The sequence below is a fragment of the Setaria italica genome, chromosome III (assembly GCF_000263155.2).
Source record: "Setaria italica strain Yugu1 chromosome III, Setaria_italica_v2.0, whole genome shotgun sequence".
Lineage (NCBI taxonomy): Eukaryota > Viridiplantae > Streptophyta > Magnoliopsida > Poales > Poaceae > Setaria > Setaria italica.
In genome coordinates this window covers 35,930,448-35,953,471 of record NC_028452.1, presented here as the reverse complement: position 1 = coordinate 35,953,471, position 23,024 = coordinate 35,930,448, and positions in this window count along the sequence as shown.

Below are 23,024 nucleotides of genomic sequence, written 5' to 3'. Positions count from 1 at the left end.
GCTCAATCAGTTCCTTGGGCACACATGGCATGTCAGCCGGTTTCCAAGCGAAGATATCATGGTTAGCCCGAAGGAAGCTGACGAGCGCGAATTCCTATTTAGGATCTAGCCATGTTCCGATCAGGGCTGTCTTGGAAGGATCACCTGTCTGGAGGTCAACTGATTTGAAGTCTTGCTCACTCACGGATTTCACCTTTGTGGACCCTGACTTGTTTTCTGGGATCTCTAGTTTGGTTGGATTGAGCTTCTTTGAAGCTGTGAAGACTTGTTGTATGGGACTGGGTGCTTGAGTAGTCGCAACAATTTCCACGGATTGTTTCGACTTGGCGAGTGCTGGCCGTTCGAGTATAGCATGGTAAGATGTCTCGAAGTCTGCGACTTCGAATCTGATGTACTCGGTACGGTAATGTTCTTTAGTGCCGAAGGTGACTGGAAGGACAACTTGTCCTAGTGGTATAGCCGCGTTTCCAAGCACGATGCTGTAGAAAGGTGAATCCGTTGGGGTAAGCATTTCAGTAACGTCGAGGCACATCTTCCTTAATGTCTTGGCGAAGATAATGTTGAGGCCGCTTCCGCCGTCGATGAGTACTTTGGTTAGCTTTGATCCTCCCACAACTGGATCTAGGACTAGTGGGAAACGGCCTAGTTCTGAAAATTTTGTCCATTGATCTTTTCTGCTGAAAGAAATTGGAACTTTTGACCATTTTAACGGTGTAGGGTCCATTGGTTTGATGGCCACGATCTCCCTGAGTATGAGTTTGTTGGCTCGCTTGGATGTAGTGCCTGGGATACCGCCGAAAATGACGTTGATGGTTTTTGAAGCTGCCTGGAAGTCGCCTTCTGCATCTTCGTCGTTGCAGGCTTTATTCTTACCCTTATCTCTATTCTTGGTGTACTCTTCAGGGGGTGGTGGTGCGGGTAAGTCTTGCATGACTCGGCGCATGCTGTAGCAGTCTATCGCCGAGTGCTTGCTAGTCGGATGCCATGGGCACTGCTTTTTGAGTAGCTCAGTGAAGGTTGGCCCTTCATCATTTCTGTGGTGTCCCTTTTTCCCGGAGTTGGTCATGGCGGCAACAGTGTTGTTGGGCTTCCTTTTGCATTTGTGGTTACTCGAATAGGTGTTCCGAGCATCGTTATGCCGAGTTCTATCTGGGTCATTGTTGTGGTTGTTATGGCGTCCGCGGTTACGGTGGGAGCCGAACCGTTCTCACTCTTTGTCTTCTTCATCCGCCCACTGTTGCACCATGACTTTGAGTTCTTTGACATCAGCTGGTCATCGGCGACCGAAGTCTTGGTATGTTCGTCGATCATAGAGTCCATTCTGGAAGCACTCAATGACGTCTGTTTCGGAGATGTCAACTATGGTAGCCTTCTTTTCGAAGAACCGTCGCAGATAGTCGCTTAGGGTCTCACCTTCGTTTTGCTTAATTTGACTTAAGTCGATCTTGTTGCCTGGTCTAGCCATAGAGCCGGCGAAGTTGTTGGTGAAAGCCTTTGTCAAGTCTGCCCAAGAGTCAATGGACTTGGGTTTGAGTGACTCAAGCCAGGTCAGTGGTACGAGTTCCATGCATATGGGGAAATGGATAACTTTGGTGTCGTTATTGCCCCCAGCTGCTTGGACGGCTAGCGAGTAACATCGTAGCCATTGAATTGGGTCTTGCTTGCCATCATACTTGGTGATTCCGGTTGGCTTGAACCTATCGGGTAATTTTGTTTTCATTACCCAGTTTGTGAAAGTAGGAAAATGGTTGTAGCTGTCAACTTCCCGTTCGCGCCGACTGTTGAGAATTTCTCGCAAATCACTGAAGTTGGACATTTCGTGGTTCTTCCGAGTAGGGTGGATGTTTTTAACCGAGTTGGTGCAGCTGACCTCACCAACATCCTTATGTCGAGCAGGGGCCTTATGCTTGCTTGGACCTTGGCTGTGTTGCCGAGGTTGGTTGACTGCGTTATTGTTTCGTGGGGCAGTGTTATTGTCTGTAGCTCCCCTGCTACCTTCTAGATGAGATGTGATACGAGGAACAGACGGGATTGGTGATTCTTTGTCGAGTAGCTTGTAAGCTTGCTCCGCGAGTTGTGCGATCAGTCCATTGCCGTGCTGCACGAGTTGAGCTGTGGCTGCGTTATCCTTATCCTGAGGCATCAATGCTGTTAAAAAGGTTGATTGAGGCGATAGCCGCGAGTGGAGTATTGTGCTCCTGAGCCTGGACTACGTTGAAAGCCCTTTCAAGATTTGTGATGGGAATATTTGTAGCCATCAACTGTCGTCGCTCGGCTCGAGTAGTATTGCACACCCTTCTTTGGTTGCGCTGCTCGGAAGTTTCATTGTGAGGGGCGTCAGCTGTAGACTCATCTTCAGAGATGTTGTCGATTTGTGCTAATCGCCTGGGGGTTCTATTCTGGCTAGTACCCGGGTTGTTATTCTAAGTAATAACGAGTATCTCCCTGTCCAGGCAGTAGCTTCCGGAGCTTGATGTTGCAATTTCCGTGGAACTTTCCTTGTGGTTGGAAGTGAGCGGAACGCCTTCTTGATATGGTAGGTTGTCTATATGGGCGACGAGGCGCGAGTCGTAGTCATGGTCGAGAAGAGGCGGTTGCAATCCCGGCCAATGGACGAATCTTCCTTGTGATGTCGAAGTTATTACCAATCCTTAGGCTGGACCAGATAATGGTATCTCTGGTGAATAGGACGAGTCGGAGTCGACGTCTTCGTCATGCCCGAGGTCGAATTGGGTTCGAGTAAGAAAACCTTGGTGGACTTTGGTTGCGTTGCGGAGTCCGTGCGGGAACCGCTTTGAAGTCGAAACCGACTTGGACACTGGCTGGGACTGACTAGTCCGAGGCGAGTCTGACCCTGAGTCCTGGGGTCGGCTGAGCCCGACCCTTTGGGGGAGTAGCTCCGCTTTGCCCGACCCCAACGGGTGAAACTCCACCTCGCCCGACCCTGAGTCCTAAGGTCGGGTGCGCCCGACCCCTGAGCAGAGGGTTGGAGTAGTCCGAGGCGAAGTCGAATCTAATGCGTAGTCGAACTCGAACTCATCGACTTTGAAATCTTGTTTTTTTTATCAGATTTTCTGGTTTCTTCTCCTAAAGATCAATGATCTAGCGCTGGAACGAACCCAAGCCTTCGGCGGCGCAAAGCCAGGATCCGAAAACGAAGTTGGCACCAGCTTCAATGAAGAAAACGGGCCTGATGATGACCTTTGCCATTGAGTTCGCGCTGAGAAACTTGACGAGTTCCCCTACCTGGCGCGCCAGCTGTCGGTGTTTTAGACCAGCAACCCGCCTAGGGGGTACCCTAGGTGGTCTTTTATGCGGTAAGGGTCGTCAAGAATCAAGGAATCAATGGTGATGCAAGGAACACGATTTAGACAGGTTCGGGCCGCTAGATCGCGTAATACCCTACGTCCTGTGTGTTGGTTTGTATTTGATGAACTGGAGTTGTTCTCGTGTGTCCCTGAGGGGGCTCCCTGCCCACCCTTATATACACGGGAAGGCAGGGTTACAAGTCTGAGTCCGAGTCGGGTATTATTACAGATTTCTACTCGGTAATGGCCCGAGTAGTTTTCCATAAACATACTTGACTAGTCCGAGTAGGATACGCCCATCCTTGTTCTGATCTTGTCCGAGTACTTCCCTTGGTGGGCCGTCCAAGGCCTACTCATGGACCTGGGGTGTATGCCCGACAATAGGTAATGTCATAATATAGCTTGTGTTAAATTTTCATGACCATAAGCCTGATGGTTTAGGCGCTATAGATTTTACAAGTTCATTGTCAGGTTTTGCATGCTCTATGTATAGGTCTGAATGATTGTGTTGTTTGACTTAGCTAAGATTTGAATCATATCTTGAAGATAATAGAATAAGTGTATGGTTTTGCATGAAATTTTACAAATTGTTAAAGATCACCCCTTTTGGTGGTCTAAATCTCCAGTTATGAGCTTGTGAAATGGAACGATAGAATCTGTCTTAATCTGGACAGAGATGTCTTCTTTGTGAGGTTTGACCTGGTTAGCTTGGGTTTTTGCTTCTGGCGTTTACAATAAAGTTGTGCATGGTTTGTTAAGCTTTCTAAAAAGTCTAGAACCACCTTGTTGTGAAAGCTATAACTCCATATATAGCTGTCTAAAGTTTAATGTCAGGATCTATCCATATTTGGACAGATTTGCTTCTTTGTGTATCATAGTCTAGTTAACTGTTGAATCATCTTGAGATGACAATAATAAAGTTATAGATAACTTAATAAGGTTTCTATAAAGTTAAGAATCATGGTTGTTGGAGTTCTAGAATTTCAGATAGCATCTGTGAACTTCGTGTCAGTTTTCTATCCTTGTTTGTACAGATTTGCTCTTTGGTGTGTCTTGGCCTTGTTATTTGTTGAATCAGCTTTTGGTGTGAGTAAAAAAGTTTTAGATAACTTCCTTAACTTTACAGAAAGTCTAGGATCACCCTTTTTGGATGCTTATATCTCTAGTTATGGGTAAAACAAGTGACTACTGTGCTGCTGTCCAGATTCTGTGTATGTGCTTAAGTTATTAGCTTTAACTTGATGTTGCCTTGTGTGCTGGCTAGTTAGCTCATATCACTATTAGAGTTAAATTTATCTACCTGAGAATCTTATAAATGTGTTATACAATGTTGATCAAGTACTCAACTAATAAATGTTCATGTGTGCATGTTGCTACAAAATAACCTTGTTGTATAGCTTGCTAGAACCTTAGTGATGTTGGTATGTGACTTGCTTCTATATGAATTGTTTAAAAATAAATGTAATATACTTTGATCATCTTCAACTTGGTGGTTGTGTGATGCACTTATGTATGCCATGTTGATAAGCACCATCAACCTAGTTCTTGTTTGATGCTAGGCTTAATTAGCTCTTGATTGTTAAACTGCTTGCAATAGCTTGACTTGAGTTAACTAGTGTGCCGTGCTTGTTAGGCTTGCTATCTCTATGGAGACTTGAGTGATAGTTAGTTAAATAACTTGCTCTCTAAGTGCTTATATCTTGTGGTGTAACCTTGTGCGTGTCCCAAATGTTTTTGTGTGATGCATCTCTTTGTACTGTTCTTTGTATTCATGTTGTTGCACCTTGCATCTCATCTAGATACGCTAGATAAACCATGTGAAGGACGTGATGATGGAACCGAACCCGAAGACGGTGTATGGTGGAGCTATCCCGAAGATGGAAGGACTAAGCATGTGCCGAGATGGGAGATGCTCGCCAAGCGAGTGTCGTCTAACAAACACTAACCTAGTGTGGTTTTCAGGCAAGCCCCGGTGCATGCTTCCCTATTTTAAAGTTATGCAATATGTTGATGCTTATACAAGTTGAATGACACCTTAGATGCATGAACTTAGTACCCTTTTGATCTGAACACTAGCATGATAAGTCGTGTAGATGCAATTCTTAATGGGACACGTAAAAGTCGAGGGATTTCCTATCACTCGCAAGTTATAGGAGTTGTTTGTTTACTTATGTTACAACCATAAGGACGATGGGCAGGGCAGGGCCTTGAGAACTGTTTTGGTGGTCGATGGATTGCCTTGTCTATCTAAATGAAATTGATCTAAGGTCAAAATGTGTCGGCGTTCGTGATCAAGTGTTTGAAAGTACTAATCTCATACCTAGTATGGGATGGGGAAGCCTAGTACCTGATTGAACTGGGGCGTGGCATACTCCCCCGGCTGTCCTTGGAACGTTGTTCCCATGGTGCATCATGTGGGTGCAAGTGCGGTCATAGTACGGCAGAGGCCGGGATTATGGAGCATTACATGCCAAAGGCAGTTGGCCCTGACACGTGCCTAAGGGATCGATGGGGACGGCTGACAAATGAAGCGACCCTTCGTGGTGTGTGGATGTCGTGAGATTAGGTTCGCCATGCATGGTTAATAAATTCAAATTGATTCGTCTGCCTCTCACAGTTTGGGACTACTTGATCGCTATTCTGCACTGAGTAAAGATGGAACATGATGATGATATTAATCTTGATGCTTGTTCTTTAATTGTTTGGAAACTATGCTTGCTTAGTATAAGTTGCTAATCTAGACTGGTTAATGAACTTAGAACTTGAGCTAAAATATTGAAAGTAAGGACCAACTTTAGTCGCTTTTGGCAAAAACAAACCCACCGCCAAAAACCCTTGCATGTCTAGTAGTCGGTGGAGTAGTTACCACCTTACAGGTAAGCCTTATTGAGTATTAGTATACTCAGCCTTGCTTGTGGCTTCTTTTTCAGGTGTGGTTGCTGGTGTTGTCTTGTTTGGGACCCATCCTCGGTCGGCGAGGACAGGGGTCATTGATGTCATGATCGGCTTCGTCATGATATCGTGTATCGACGTTTAGCTTCCGCTTGATTTACTTCTTGTTGCTTACAAACTTACAAATTCGGTCTGAATTTCAAAAACTCTGATGTAATAAAATGTTGAACTATGTTATTGTGATGGGAATGTTGTAATCTCTGTGCCTACTCACCTTCATGTGAGCAATGCTTCTCGATCCTAAGTAAGTGGTTTATCGGATGAAATCCGATGGACGACCAAGTTGACTTGCTTAAAGTGCATGATCGCATGTCAGGCGACTTAAGTGCATTTTAGTCAGGTTAAATTGGGTGGTTCCGCCACAGTACGGGCTCCAAACTCTCTCCAGTGAAGAAGTTGACGACTCATGGAACATCGAGCACCTGTGTCGATTCTACCCATAGTTTACATACTCATGTAAATTGGCCATCAGCCTTAGTTGTACAATTACAATTTAATAAAGCAGAGTTATTCCTGTCGTAAAATGACTAGTCCCTACCTAATTACAGCTTCAAAAGCAAGTTCGCAAAGCTATTCAACTTGTCAGGTACTATCGCCCAAATTGTCGGCTTGTAGTCACAAGTCTGCGAAAGACATTTTTGAGTTATTCAACTCGTTGGACGAAACTGTCCAGTAGCGACTTGCAAAAGACAAGTCTGTGCCCAAAAATTGCAAGCTAATCAGCTCCTTAGACAAGTTTGTCCATCGGCGGCCTTCAGAATTAGAAGCCATCAATAACTTGGGAGTTATCTATACTTCCCGAGTTCTTATCTAGACAAGTCTGTCTAGTCAGAGCTTGTAATAACAAGTCTGTAGTTCTAGGTCTTCGGAGCACAACATCTAAACAACCTAGGGGAGGTTGCAAAGGTAGGCTCCAGCCGATGAAGTCTTGAAGAGTCTACTTGTGACATCCCTAGTGTTAAAAGAACAAAACAAGAGAAATTACAAAGGAAATTAGAAACAAATCAAAGTTGCCAAGTGTCAAATTTCAAAAACCTTTCAAATTCTTCTAAGTGTTGAAAACACCCTTAAAAGGCACTTACATGCGTATGAAATAAAAATAGATTTTTAAATAGGAACTCAACTTTTGACCAATATAAAAGTTGTAGAACTTTTCCAACTAAATAACTTCTATAATTTGCACTTTCTTTGATTTTGAGTGGAAGGCATTCAAAAGCTAGGTCAAATTTTAGTCAATTTCAAGTCAAATTCAAATTCAACCTTGCCCGGCGTTCTACCGAATTTCAACCGAGTTTATCTCCAAATCTAGCACGAATTTCACCTGACAGCTGTTGTAGAAGTTGTAGTCTATAGTTGAAACTCCAACTGTTATATTTGAAAATTTCAAAGTTTGGTTCAAATTTTTGGAGAAAAATCGCCCGAAAGATGCTGCCCTTGCATGCCATGGCAAGCCCACGTGCGCCCGGATCACTGTGATCACGTACGGCGTGTGCGCTGGCACCATGTCGCGACGCCCAGCTGGCCTCCGTCGCTCGGCCAACCACCACCGCCAACAAGACGGCATGAGCCCACGTGCACACACAGCTCCGCACACCACCGGCGGCCAGTCCCGGTGCTTCCCTGCCTGTCGCCATTGTTCAGCTACCTCTATCCTACCCAATTGCACGCCAAGCTTATCCTAATGCTTGCTAGCTCACCCAGGCCAAGTTACTACTATAAAATGGGCCGAGCCCTGCTCGCCAGCACGACCCCACCACTTTTCCCCCGCCGCTGCGTTCGCCATTGACATCACCGTCAAGCTCACCTTCCCGACCCCCACCAGCACCCCCTAACCCCTCTAGTGCACCACCCACGCCTCGCAGCACATTCCCAAGCACCTCCCCGGCCCTCTCCAACGCCGCTCTCGCCAGAGACGACGCCGGAGCACTGCGCCCGAAGCCTCATCGCCAAGCGCCGCCACTGTACCTTCTCCACCCTCGACCCGCACAGCCCAACGACCGCTAGTGAGCCCCTCGTCGCGCCTGAGCCCTCACGCTGCACCCACCTCGCCGGATTTCACCGGAGCGCCGCCGGCCGAGCCCCGAAGGATGACATTTCAAAGAAAAATACATTTCTAGGGTCTTAGATGTAAGATGCAAGGGCCTCGTTTTGAATGTTTAAAAACTTCAAGGGTCATCCTATAAACATGAAACTCATATTTGATTTAAAATCCTTTTAAATGGCTAAAACTTAGAAAATGCATAGGAAATGGTAGAAAAATGGGAAAAATTAAACTTGTTTTGCTAGGTTCCTAATAATGTCTAGTTTAATTTAAAAATATTCATGTGCATGTTACTGTCCTGTACTTAGCACTAGAATTTATTTAGTATAAAATCCAATAAATGCTTGATAAATCATAGGATGCTTTGAAAAATGTGAAATCACTTTTGTTAGCTTGTTTTTGACATGGATCTGTAATTTTTGTTGCTAGAATCCATGATGTTTATATTGTTTTAAATAAAAATGCTTAATTACTCTCTTTATATTATTATTTGCATGATAAAATAGTGGAAAATAGATAAAAAAATGCAAAGTAAATTTTGTTAGATTCCTGATGTACATGTCTAACTAGTAAAAATACTTGCTTCTGTAAAATATGTGTTTTCAATTACTTCAGAAAAAACATGTTGTTTAATCTCCTTATTATGCAATAAATAGTTTTCATGCCCATAAACCCCTGAAAAATTCACAGTAGCGCATGATAGTTCTAGTAACCCTTTTGTAAAATTTGTGGAACCAAACTAAGGATAGAACTCTAGTTAAAAATCAATCTTCATGTTCTGTAATTTAGCAATGTTTGAGTTTTTAGTAAATTCTGTAGATATCAAATTTCTCTCAAATTTTTACAGTAGATGTCTTGTGCAGAAGGAAAGCTTCAGTAAAAAGTTCATGTTCATATCCTAACGGATACTTCCAGAAACATTTATTCATGTTAAAGAGCTAGTTTAATTATTAATAAAAATTGCTAATAGAAATAGTAGAGTAGCGAATTGTCGGTGCGGAATCTGGCCAACAAGTAAATATATGTAGTTTTGGCATGCGTTAAATCGGATGTGGCCTAGCACACAATGACACAGGATTTATACCGGTTCGGGCAACGTGCCCTACGTCCAGTTCGGGGTCGGTCAGCCGACTGTATTCCTGAGCCCAAGTCGTCAAGTTTGATGTGGGGGTACAAATGAGTGAGGACCGGTTGTGCTCTGGTCCGAGTGGAAGAGAGAGACCGGGGCTCAAATGTGCGCTATGTGTTGGAGAAGGTGCTCGCTAGATTTCTCATGTTTTTTAATGTGGAGGGGCCCGTCCCCTTTAATAGTCCAAGGGGATGGCCTTACAAGTCATAGGGGGAGAGAGAGGGAAACAGTGTAGGTGCTGCCTAGTCTTGTCATTGCCCACGTCGCTAGGTACGGTATGGCCATCGCCCTCCATCCCTATTAATGCTTTGTTGTGACGGGCAAGTATCACAGTGTCCATTTGACATGGCACGGCGGCACTGTGTGGTGCGTACGTAGGGCATCGTGAGGTACAGTCCTCTGCACGGTGGTTGACCTGAGTGTTTTCCCTTATTTGCTCCACCTACTCCCTATGCCCACACCGAGCGGGCGCCCCCGTTGGTTGTCCCGGTCGGTCCTGACCGTGTCGGTCGGGAAGGAGTGGTGTGCGTAGTTCTGGTGTCTCCCTGCTTAGGGGAACTTGGTCAAAGTCGGATGTGGTCCCATCCTCGACCAGGCCTTCTAGCTAGGGCACCGACCAGGCCTCCCCGTCCGAAGCACTGGTCGGTGGCCGAATCTTGGTCTCGGCCTGGCATCGCATATTTGGGCTGAACCAGACGTGCATTATTGCTACGCCTCTCGTTGGGCCAAGCTTTGTGGAAAAGTGGGCCCAATGGGGACCCCGGGTCTATGGACCCTTCACAAATGATTAATTATGCTTTTCATCACAACATGATCACTCTTAAAATGATTGTTAAATGGTACCAGCATGAAACCACCTTTATCTTATGAATACTAAGTTTCTAAGCATCCTATATGTGTACACAATCACCATCAAAGTAAAACCCATGTTTTCTTCACAACCCACCTTGTTTTGCGAAGAAAAGATTTGTTAAAGTCTTGTCTAGGTGAATGTGGCCAAAAAGAAAGAAAGGGTTAAAATCTTGTCTAGGTAAATGTGGTCAAAAATGCAACCTATGCTTCCGTAGTGATTCACGAAATGCAACCTGCACCATGAAAGCGTGTAATTGAAATCTTATGCATATGCATCTCGTGTAGAAGCTAATCTCGCTGACGGTACATATGAGTTGGTTCCGGACGCTGAAGAGGAACACTCAGCTGCTGCGGTGAACCTGATCGAGACCACTCAAGACCCGAGCCAAGCGTCGGAAGAGCCAAAGGCTAGCGTAGTACAAGAAGGCAAGCCCCGGAGCATAACCCTGTTTTCTCAAATTTATGCAATATCCTGTTTACTTATGTTTGTGCACTAAGTTCATAGGAGTTACTTGAAACCCTAGTTGCATGCTCCTAGTACCCATGACTTGAATACTAGCATGTTAAGTCGTATAGTCGCTATGCTAAATAGGGACACAGTAAAAGTCGAGTGATTTCCTGTCACTCGCGAGCTATAGGAATTGCTTGTTTCCTTATGTTGGAATCATAAGGTTGACGGGGGGGGGGGGCTTCGTGCTATATTTTGAAATTTGTTGATGCCCCGTCTATATAGAGGAAAACTGCTAAGGTTGAAACATGTGGGAGTCTTGGTCAAGTGTTTGAACATACTAAACACATGCTGAGAGAATGGGGAATCAGTAAGCTTAGTACCTAATTGAACTGTCGTGGACCTTTACCCTGCTCTCTCTAGAACTGGGTTCCCATGTGGCCTCATGTGGGTACAAGTGCAGCCACGATACGGCATTGTTCTGGGACCGTGGGGCATTGTATCCAAGGGAAGTGGGCTCTGGACAAGCATCGTGAATTGATGGGAACCGTTGATATTTGTGACCCCGTCGTGGTACACATATGTCATGTGTTTAGGTCCAGCTTGCAAGGTTAATAAATTCGATTCGAATCATCTGCTTCTAATAGTTTGGGACTGCTTGACTGCTTTTCCCGCTTAATATTGATGCTTGATTAAATTGCTTGTTCTACCATGCTTGCTTAGAATAGGTGCGTACCTAGAATGGTTAATCAACTAGAACTTGAGGCTAAAACTTGAAAGCAAGGATCCACTTTAGAAGCTTTTGGCAAAAACAAACCCCTTAGCCAAAAAGCCTTGCATGTCTAGGACTCAGTGGATTAGATACCACCTAACGGGTAAGTCTTGTGAAGTATTAGTATACATAGCCTTACTTGTGGCTATGTTTTTAGGTAATGTTGGTGTGGATGACAAGATTGCTAGTGTGACTTGGCCGTACCCGATCCCTCCGGGATGGACGGTTGAGTGGGACCCGTCCTCGGTGGGCGAGGATCGTGGTGAGTGATATCATTGACGGCTTCACCATGATATCGTGTATCGACGCTAGATCTATCGCTTATTTTCCGCTACTTTTGAACTCTGAGCTACTTTATGCTTTGAAACTCAATTTGTAATAAATTTGGGCTCTTTGTAATATTCATCTGGATTGTTGTAATCTCATGACTTGTCTTCGTACGAGTATTGTATGCTTATTTTGATTGGAAATACATGGTTGTATTGGGTGAAACCCGACAAACTACCATCTTGATCTGATCAAAGTGTCTGTTTGCATTTGAGGCGATGTTTAGCACACTTTAGCCGGGTTAATTTGGGTGGTTCTACCACACTACTCGCCTAAAGAGTCTGACTACCTAGATACCTGAGTACTTGTGCTCCGCAGAAAGGGGTTGCATCCTAAATGTATGTGATGACCCTAAGCTGCGCGGTGGCGTGCCAGCGAGCTTCGGGCGGAAGAACAACTGCCGGCAATGGTCTCAGGAGGAAGGGAGACAGGAAAAGGTTCAAGGTTCATACTCGATACCGTTCCCAGGAGAGCTTCCCAGGTTATCACACCACAAACCGGCGTGATGGCCAAATGGGCTCGGCCCAGTTCAGTTCACATGGCCTTGGGCCAAGCAAGACACCTAGATTAATATTACCCCCTTACAGGCTAACATACCCCCCCTCTTGAAACTCAGGTTGTCCTCAAGCTGAAGTAATTGAACTTGTTATGGATGTCATTCATATTCTCCCAGGATGTCCAGCTTTGTGGGAGACCGTTCCATTTGATGAGTCCATAAGGACTAGCATTTGATCCCACCTTCAACAGCTTCTTGGCGAGAACCTTGTCTGGAAATATTAGGTTGTCACTAGTAATGCAATATAATGACTTATCAGGACTCACCTCAATTGTAGGGGGAATAGCTTTCTTCAACTGCGAAATATAGATAACAGGATGAATCTTGCTCGATTCTGGAAATTGCAACTTGTAAGCCACCTGGCCAATGCGCTGTAAGATTAAATACGGTCTAAAACACTGGTAGCATAGTTTATGGTTGGATCTTGGAGCAATAGACATTTGAACATAAGGTTGAAGCTTTAAATAAACCCAATCACTGATAGCAAACTCTCCTTCCTATCTATGTTTGTCTGCCTATTGTTTCATTCTTAGTTGCGCTCTGTGCAAATGTTCCTGGATAAGCTTGGTCATCAGGTTCCTTTCTTGAAGCCACTATGCCAAATCAGTTCCTGAACAAGTATCATCTCGAACTAACCCAAAATGCCATGGGGGGTGTGCATACAGTACTTCAAATGGTGATTTGCCAAGTGCTGAATGATAGGTTGTGTTATACCAGTATTCAGCTAATGCTAACCATTTTGACCATTGGCTTGGATAGGCTTGTACCATGCATCTCAGATAAGTTTCTAGACACTGGTTCAATCTCTCCATCTTCCCATCAGTTTGTGGATGATAGGAACTACTCATGTTCAATGTTATTTCAGACAATCTAAACAATTCTTGCCACAGGTTGCTTGTGAACACTTTATCTCTATCAGAGATGATTGTCTTTGGTAACCCATCATGTAGCTTATACACATTGTTCATAAATTGTTGAGCAACTGTTAATGCTTTATAGGGATGAGTTAGGGGAACGAAATGGGCATACTTGGAGAATTTATCAATCACCACCAGAATGGTATTGTAGTGTTGAGACTTGGGTAGGCCTTCAATGAAATCCATACTGATCATAGTCCAAGCCTGTTCTAGAACCGGCAGAGGTTGCAACTTGCCTAGTAATTTAGAGTGTTCTGCTTTGGCTTGTTTGCAAACTTCACAAGCTACTACATAAGCTTCAATATCATGTTTCATTCCAGGCCGAGCAAAGAGGTTTTTGACTTTTTGATATGCTACCTTCATGCCACTATGACCTCCAATACCACTATCATGCAGTGATAACAGTATTGCTTGTTGCGCTTCTTTGTGTGCACCTAACCACACCCTCCCTTTGTACTTGATTAAAACATCAGCCAGTTGAAATCCCTTATCATTTGACCCTGTCAGACTTAATTTGGTAAGCAACTTCTTAGAGTCAGGATCTTGTTGGTATCCCTCCACTACAATTTCTAACCATCCGGGCTTTGATTCAAATATAGCCTAGAGTTCTTGTGCTATCTCCAGATTAGTAGGGTGATCTTGTCTTGATAAGGCATCAGCACCAATATTGTCTCTCCCCTTCTTATATACTATTGTATATTGAAGACCCAACAACTTTAAGAAGGCCTTGTGTTGAATACCAATTGTTAATTTCTGATCCCCAAGGTGAAGTAAACTTTTATGATCTGTAACAATTGTGAATTCCTTTTGCTGAAAATAGGATTTCCACTTGTCTACTGCCAACAAGACAACCATACATTCTTTTTCATATGTAGACATTGCTGCATTCTTTGGTCCCAATCCTTTACTCAAGTATGCAATAGGGTGCCCTTGCTGCATAAGAATTGCCCCGATGCCTTTGTCAGATGCATCAGTTTCTACTGTGAAGGGTTGAGAGAAATCTGGAAGTTTAAGGACTGGTGCCAAGATTAATGCTTTCTTTAAGACCTCAAATGATTGCTGATGTGTGCTGGTCCACAGAAATAGGGTGTTCTTCTTCAACAGCTCAGTTAGTGGTTTTCTCAAGACGCCATAGTGCCAAATAAATTTCCAATAATACCCCGTCAAGCCTAGGAATCCTCTGTCTTGCTTCACATTGGTTGGCGTCAGCCACTGTTGAACTGCAACAACCTTATCAGGGTCTGTTTGAACTCCATCAACCCCAGTGATGTGACCCAAATACTCCAATCTAGGTTGGGCAAATGAACATTTAGACTTATTAATGTACAACTAATTTATTTTCAGGATGTCAAATACCTGTTGCAAGTGTTGTTCATGTTACTGTAAGCTCTTACTATAAACCAGGATATCATCCATATAGACCAAGACACATTTGCAGAGTAGTGATAAGAATATCTTGTTCATGAGTGCTTGAAATGTTGCAGGGGTATTTGTCAGGCCAAAGAGCATCACTTTAAACTCCCAATATCCATCATGAGTCTTGAAAGCTGTTTTATGAATATCTGCCTCAACCACTCTGTCTTGGTTGTCGGGACTACTCCCCGGACCCATGAGTAGGCCTCGGACGGTCCTCTAAGGGACGTACTCGGACATGATCAGAATAAGGATGGGCGTATCCTACTAGGACTAGTCTTGTATGTTTATGGAAAACTACTTGGGCCGATACCGAGTAGAACTCTGTAATAGTACCCGACTAGGACTCAGACTTGTAACCCTGCCCTCCCGGGTATATAAGGCCGGGCAGGGACCCCCCTCAAACAACAATCTCCAAGATCAATACAAACCAAAAAACAGGACGTAGGGTATTACGCGATCTAGCGGCCCGAACCTGTCTAAATCGTGTTCCTTGCGTCACCATTGATTCCTTGATTCTTGACGACCCTTACCGCATAAAAGACCACCTAGGGTACCCCTAGGCGGGTTGCCGGTCAAAAACACCGACAGCTGGCGCGCCAGGTAGGGGAACACGTCGAGTTTCTCAGCACGAACTCAATGGCAAAAGTCATCATCAGGCCCGCTTCTTCATCGAAGCCGGCGCCACCTTCGTCTTCGGATCCTAGCTCTGTGTCGCCGAAGGCTCGGGATCGTTCCGACGCCAGATCGTCGACACTCAGGAGACGAAACCGGAAGAAGTGACCGGAAAAAATCAAGATTCCAAAGTCAACAAGCTCAAGTTCGACTACGCGTCGGATTCGACTTCGCCTCAGACTACTCCAATGTCTCACTCAAAGGTCGGGCTCCGCCGACCCCAGCACTCAGCGTCGGGCGAGGCGGAGCCCCCCTCGGGGTCGGGCGAGGCGGAGCCCCCCTCGGGGTCGGGCTCCGCCGACCCCAGGCCTCGGGGTCGGGCGAGGCAGAGCCTCCCTCGGGGTCGAGCGAGGCAGAGCTACCCTCCCACAGGGTCGGGCTCCGCCGACCCCAGGCCTCGGGGTCGGGCGAGGCGGAGTCTCACTCAGGGGTCAGGCTCTCCCGACCCCAGAACTCGGGGTCAGGCGAAGCGGAGCTCCTCCTCCAAAGGGTCCGGCGCTCCCGACCCCAGGACTCGGGGTCGGGCGAGGCGGAGCTACTCCCTCAAAGGGGCGGGCTCAGCCGACCCCTGGACTCAAGGTCGGACTCGCCTCGGATTTAGTCCCAATCAGCATTTAAATAAATCTCGAGTTCAAAGCGGTTCCCGCACGGACTCCGCAACGCGACAAGAGTCTACCAAGATTTTCTTGCTTGAACCCGAGTTGAACTCGGGCATGACAAGGACGTTGACTCCGACTCATCCTACTCACCAGAAATACCATTATCTGGTCCAGCCCAAAGGTTGATAATAACTTCGACACCACAAGGCAGATTCGTCCACTGGCTGGGATTGCGACCATCTTTCCTCGACCGCGACTACGATTCGCGCCTCGTCACCCATATAGACAACCTGCCATATCAAGAAGGCGTTCCACTTAAGTACAACCACGAAGAAAGCTATACAGAGATCGCTACGTCAAGCTCCGGAAGCTACTACCCGGACAGGGAGATAGTTGTTATTACTCCAATTAACAACTCGGGCACTAGCCAGAATAAAACCCCCAGGCGACTAGCACAAGTTAACAACATCTCTGACGATGAGTCTAGAGCCGACAATGAAACTCCTGAACAGCGCAACCAATGAAGGGAGCGCAATGCCACTCGAGCTGAGCGTCGACAGTTGATGGCTACAAATATCCCTATTACAAATCTTGAATGGGCCTTCAACGCAGTCCAGGCTCAGGAGCACAATACTCCGCTCATGGCTATCGCTTCAATCAACATTTTGACAACTCTGATGCCTCAAGATAGGGATAACCCAGCCACAGCTCAACTCGTGCAGTGGGGCAACGGACTAATCGAACAACTCACGGAGCAAGCTTACAAGCTCCTCGACAAAGAATCACCAATCCCATCCGCTCCTCGCATTACAGACGGAAGCAGGGGGGCTGCAGATAAAAATGTCACCCCACGAAACGATGATGCAGTCAACCAACCCCGGCAACACAGCCAAGGCCCAAGCAAGCATAAAGCTCCTACTCAATAGAAGGATGTGGGTGAAGCTAGCTGCACCAACTCGGTTAAAAGTGTTTGCCCTACTTGGAAGAACCGCGAGTTATCCAACATCAGCGATCTACGAGAAATCCTCAACAGTCGGCGCAAACGGGAAGTCGACAGCTACAACCACTTTCCTGCTTTCACAAACTGGGTAATGAAAACAAAATTACCCGAAAAGTTCAAACCGACCAGCATTACCAATTACGATGGGAAGCAAGATCCAGTTCAATGGCTCCGCTGTTACTCGCTAGCCGTCCAAGCAGCTGGAGGCAACAACGACACCAAAGTCATTCATTTTTCCCATATGCATGGAGCCCGCACCACTGACCTAGCCCGAGTCACTCAAACCCAAGTCCATCGACTCCTGGGCGAACTTGACAAAGGCTTTTACCAACAACTTCGCCGGCTCCATGGCCAGACCAGGCAACAAGATTGACTTACAACAAATTAAGCAGAAAGAGGGTGAGACCCTTCGTGACTACCTGAGACGGTTCTTTGAAAAGAAGGCTACCATCATGGACATCTCCGAAGCAGACGTCATCGAGTGCTTCCAAAATGGACTCTACGATCGACGAACATACCAAGACTTCGGTCGCCGACGGCCAGTCGATGTCAAAGAACTCAAACTCATGGTGCAACAGTGGGCCGATGAAGAAGACAAAGAACGCGAATGGTTCGGTTCCCACCGTAACCGCGGACACAACAACACCCACAACAATGACACAGATAAACCTCGTCATAACGATGCTCAGAATTCCTATCCAGGTAATCATAATCACAAAAGGAAGCCCGACAACACTGTTGCTGCCATGACCAGCTCCGGGAGAAAGGGACAGCGCAGAAACGACGATGGACCAACCTTCACGGAGCTAAACAAAAAGCAGTGCCCATGGCACCCGACTAGCAAGCACTCCGCATTGGACTGTTACAGCATGCGCCGAGTCATGCAAGACTTTCCAGCACCACCAACTCCTGAAGAGTACGCCAAAAACAGAGACAAGGGTAAAAACAAAGCCTGCAATGACGAAGATGAAGACGGTGATTTCCAACCAGCCTCAAAAACCGTCAACGTCATTTTTGGTGGCATCCCTAGCACAGCATCCAAGCGAGCCAACAAACTCGTACTCAGGGAGATCATGGCCATCGAGCCGACGGACCCCACACCGCTAAAGTGGTCGGAAGTTCCAATTTCTTTTAGCAGAAAGGATCAATGGACAAAATTTTCAGAACCCGGCCGTTTTCCACTAGTCTTGGATCCAGTCGTGGCAGGTTCAAAGTTAACCAAAGTACTCATCGATGGCGGGAGCGGCCTCAACGTTATCTTCGCCAAAACATTAAGGAAAATGTGCCTCGACGTCACGGACATGCTTACTCCAACGGATTCACCTTTCTACGGCATCGTGCCCGAAAACGCGGCCATACCATTGGGGAAAGTTGTCCTTCCCGTCACCTTCGGCACTAAGGAGCATTACCGCACCGAGTACATCAGATTCGAGGTCGCCGACTTCGAGACTTCTTATCACGCCATACTCGGACGGCCAGCACTAGCCAAGTTTATGGCCATACAACACTATGTCTACCTGGTACTCAAGATGCCAGATCCCAGAGGAGAGCTCACGCTACGAGGAGATCTCCGGAGATCCTATGAGTGCGACACCGAAGTCATGGAAATTGCCGCGACTACTCAATCTCCTAGTCCCATGCAGCAAGTCTTCACAGCTTCAAAGAAACTCCATCCAACTGAACTCGAGATCCCGGAAAACAAGTCGGGCTCCACAAAGGTGAAACTCGCTAGTGAGCAAGACTTCAAATCGATTGACCTCCAGACTGGTGATCCTTCCAAGACAGCCCTGATGGGAACAGGGCTGGATCCTAAATAGGAATTCGCGCTCGTCAGTTTCCTTCGGGCTAACCACGATATCTTCGCTTGGAAGCCGGCCGACATGCTAGGTGTGCCCAAGGAACTGATCGAGCATTCCCTCAACGCCGATCCCAAAGCTACTCCGAAACGGCAACACCTACGCCGGTTTGCTCAGGACAGACGCGACACCATCAAAGAAGAGTTAGCCAAGCTACTCGTGGCAGGATTCATCAAGGAACTCTTTCATCCTGACTGGCTCGCCAATCCTGTGCTTGTTCAAAAGAAAAATAACGAATGGAGAATGTGTGTCGACTACATCGACCTCAACAAACACTGCCCGAAAGATCCTTTTAGGTTACCCAGGATCGATCAAGTGGTCGACTCCACCGCTGGGTGCGCCTTGCTATGCTTCCTCAATTGCTACTCCGGCTATCATCAGATAAGCCTCAAAGAGGAAGATCAAGCCAAAACGGTGTTCATCACGCCCTTTGGAGCTTTTTGCTACAAAACAATGTCCTTCGGACTCAAGAATGCAGGAGCAACTTACCAAAGGGCCATACAGATGTGCTTTGAAAAACAACTTCATCGCAATGTCGAAGCTTATGTTGACGACGTCGTCGTCAAAACAAGACACCGGGAGGAACTCATCGCCGACTTGGAGGAAACTTTCTCCAGTCTCCACGCTTTCCGATGGAAACTCAATCCTACTAAGTGCATCTTCGGAGTACCTTCCGGCAAATTACTCGGGTTTATCATTAGCCATCGCGGCATTGAGGCCAACCCTGAGAAGATATCTGCCATCACAAACATGCAGGCTCCAGCCAGCATTAAGGATGTGCAGAAACTCACCGGCTGCATGGCCGCTCTCAACCGGTTCATCTCGAGACTTGGAGAACAGGGACTACCCTTCTTCAAGCTTCTCAAACGCCAGGACAAGTTCAAATGGACGGAAGAGGCAGATCAGGCTTTCACACAACTCAAAGACTTTCTGTCAAAGCCTCCTGTACTCACCGCTCCCTCGCCGAACGAGGACTTGCTCCTATACATCTCCGCTACTACTCATGTCGTCAGCACGGCAATAGTAGTCGAACGGTCTGAACCGGGCCACGCTTACAAGGTCCAACGACCTGTCTACTTCGTCAGTGAAGTACTCTCGGACTCCAAAACTCGGTACTCACCGATACAAAAGCTATTATATGCTATTCTACTCACCTCCCAGAAGCTGCGCCATTACTTCCAAGAGCACAACATCACAGTCATCTCCGACTTCCCGCTTGGCAAAATTCTCCATAATAGAGATGCCATGGGTAGAATCTCCAAATGGGCAGTCAAACTCATAACTCTCACTTTGAGCTTCAAGCCAAGGACAACCATCAAGTCTCAAGCTTTGGTCGACTTCATAGCCGAGTGGACCGAAAATCAGGTTCCAACTCCAGTCGAACGACCAGAGCATTGGGTAATGTACTTCGACGGATCCCTCAAACTTGAAGGGGCCGGCGTAGGCGTCTTACTCATCTCCCCCAAGGGAGACCAACTCAAGTACGTGCTGCAGATATTCTGGGAAGCATCCAATAATGAAGCCGAGTACGAAGCACTGCTACACGGCCTTCGCCTTGCTATCTCCTCGGCATCAAACGACTACTGGTGTACGGCGACTCCCTAGTCGTCATAAACCAGGTCAATGACGAATGGGACCGTAACAAGGACAACATGGACGCTTACTGCAAAGAAGTCCGTAAACTGGAGAACAAATTCTCCGGCTTGGAGTTCCATCACATCGTCCGCGACAACAACGTTGCTGCCAACGTCTTATCCAAAATGGGCTCAACTCGTGCAGAAGTTCCAACAGGAATCTTTGTGCACGAGCTACGCAAGCCATCCATACCTGAATAGGTCACGCCGCCAGTTGTCCCGACTACTGACGCCTCTCGAGAGATCATGATGATAGAAGTCGACTGGAGGACACCCTTCATCGACTACATCAAAGATCACCAGCTACCATCCGACAAGAATCAAGCTGAGCAAATATCCCGACGAGTAAAGAATTATGTTCTAGTCGAAGACAAGCTCTACAGGAAAGGTGCATCATCTGGAGTACTCATGAAGTGCGCCACCAGAGAAGATGGCCAAGAAATCCTAGAAGAAATTCACAGAGGGATCTGCGGCAACCACGCCTCTTCCAGGACACTTGTCGGCAAGGCTTTTAGAGCAGGGTTCTACTGGCCAATGGCTCTAGCCGACGCCAAGCAACTAGTCCAGAAATGCAAAGGTTGTCAATTCTTCACAAAACAGCAACATGTGCCGGCTTACAAGCTAGTCACAATACCTCCAACATGGCCATTCGCCTGCTGGGGGATCGACATGATTGGCCCGTTACCAACTGCGCCAGGAGGATTCAACAGAGTACTCGTGGCAATCGACAAGTTCACCAAGTGGATCGAGGTCAAACAGGTCACTTGCCCCAAGGCAGATCGAGTCCTCGACTTCTTGTATGACATCGTCCATTGTTATGGTTTTCCCAACAGGATTATCACAGATCTCGGGTCAAACTTCAACAATCACGACTTCTGGGAATATTGCGAGAACAGCGGCATCGACATCCGCTATGTCTCGGTTGCTCATCCGCGAGCCAACGGTCAAGTCGAGCGTGCTAATGGCATGATACTCGATGCTCTGAACAAACAACTATATGACGTCGGCAACACCAAAGGCGGCCGATGGCTCAAAGAGTTACCCAATGCCTTGTGGGGCCTACGTACCCAACCATGCAAGACTACGGGACTATCACCTTATTTTCTGGTATATGGCTCAGAAGCCATACTACCATCTGTTGAACAATATGACGAAGAGCTTGCAATAGAAACGTGGTGAATGGATATCGACAGTTTGGAAGAAGCAAGATGCGCAGCACTGGTGCAATCTGCCAGATACCTTGACGGTTTAAGGCGTTATCATGATCGCAACGTCAAGGAAAGATCTTTCAACTCGGGTGATATGGTCCTCAAGCATATTCAAGACACGTCAGGATTACATAAACTCAATTCACCATGGGAAGGTCCTTACATCGTATCAAAGGTTACAGGACCCGGATCTTACAGACTCCAAGAGCTTCCAGGAGAACAGGTGCCAAACTCCTGGAATATAGAACACCTTTGTCGCTATTACCCATAACAGCACTCGAGTACTCACTTCAAGGCGACTACTCGGGACGACTACTCGGCTACCGGCTTCAAGGGGTGTTCGCTTCAACGCGCTATCAATAAAACACAGAAACTTGCCCTGATACAAACTCTTCATATCAATCTTTACTGAAACAAGAGTACATCAAGTTACATACGAGTACAAGGACTCAGCTCAACAAAGACTACAAGCAACTGCCTACTGGCGGGCTGCATTTAAGTCTTAGGCTTTTACTATATCACAAGGCCACTCAGGTCTGCCGACCGCAGGAAGGGCCTACACGCAAGGAAGCTGCGCAAAAAGCAGTCACGCCCAGGTATCCTACCCAAGGCACGTCCAGGTACTCCATTACCGCCATCACCAAGACAGCGGCAACGTCAAAACCGGGAAGACGCGCCTAGAGGGAACCAAGGCTGCTCTGTTGCTAGCCTTACGAAGCCTATCTACTCTACGGTCGCACCTCCACCATCTTTCAGAGCAGGATGAAGACCGCGGCACTCATCACCCATCACTCACTGCGAGTTCCAGCGCGTACTCCACTGGATCAGTAGCTGCGAGATGAGGAAGGCGACGAACCCTCCTACAAGGATTCTTCTAGCATCGCGGCTATCCCTACGAGCGCAAGAGCCTGTGGAGGCAAGGTGGCCTTAATCTACGAGGAATCTTCTAGCATCGGTGCGCTCTTTGCTGGCTCTCTACACTCAAACAGAAGCAACTGCAGGCAATCCATTGCTACTCACGAGCTTGAGTTGGTTCGACCAGCAAATGGCCCTATTTATAGTCGAAAGCTACACCTACCACCGGCTCAAGAGTTACTGTGCACCCGTGATCAATGAGTCTGACAACTCCTGACCCTGCCCATGTGACTACACTCATGCTGCAATAGACAAAGGAGCACAGTACACCTATGCCTCCGCAACGGACAAAAGAGCACAGTACACCCGTACATCAACAAAGGACAGCCGAGTACAGTACACCCATGTCCCTCAGAAGACGAGTACTCAAAACAGCATTACGACTACTCGACACTCGGGACTACTGCAAGCCAAGCTTAGCC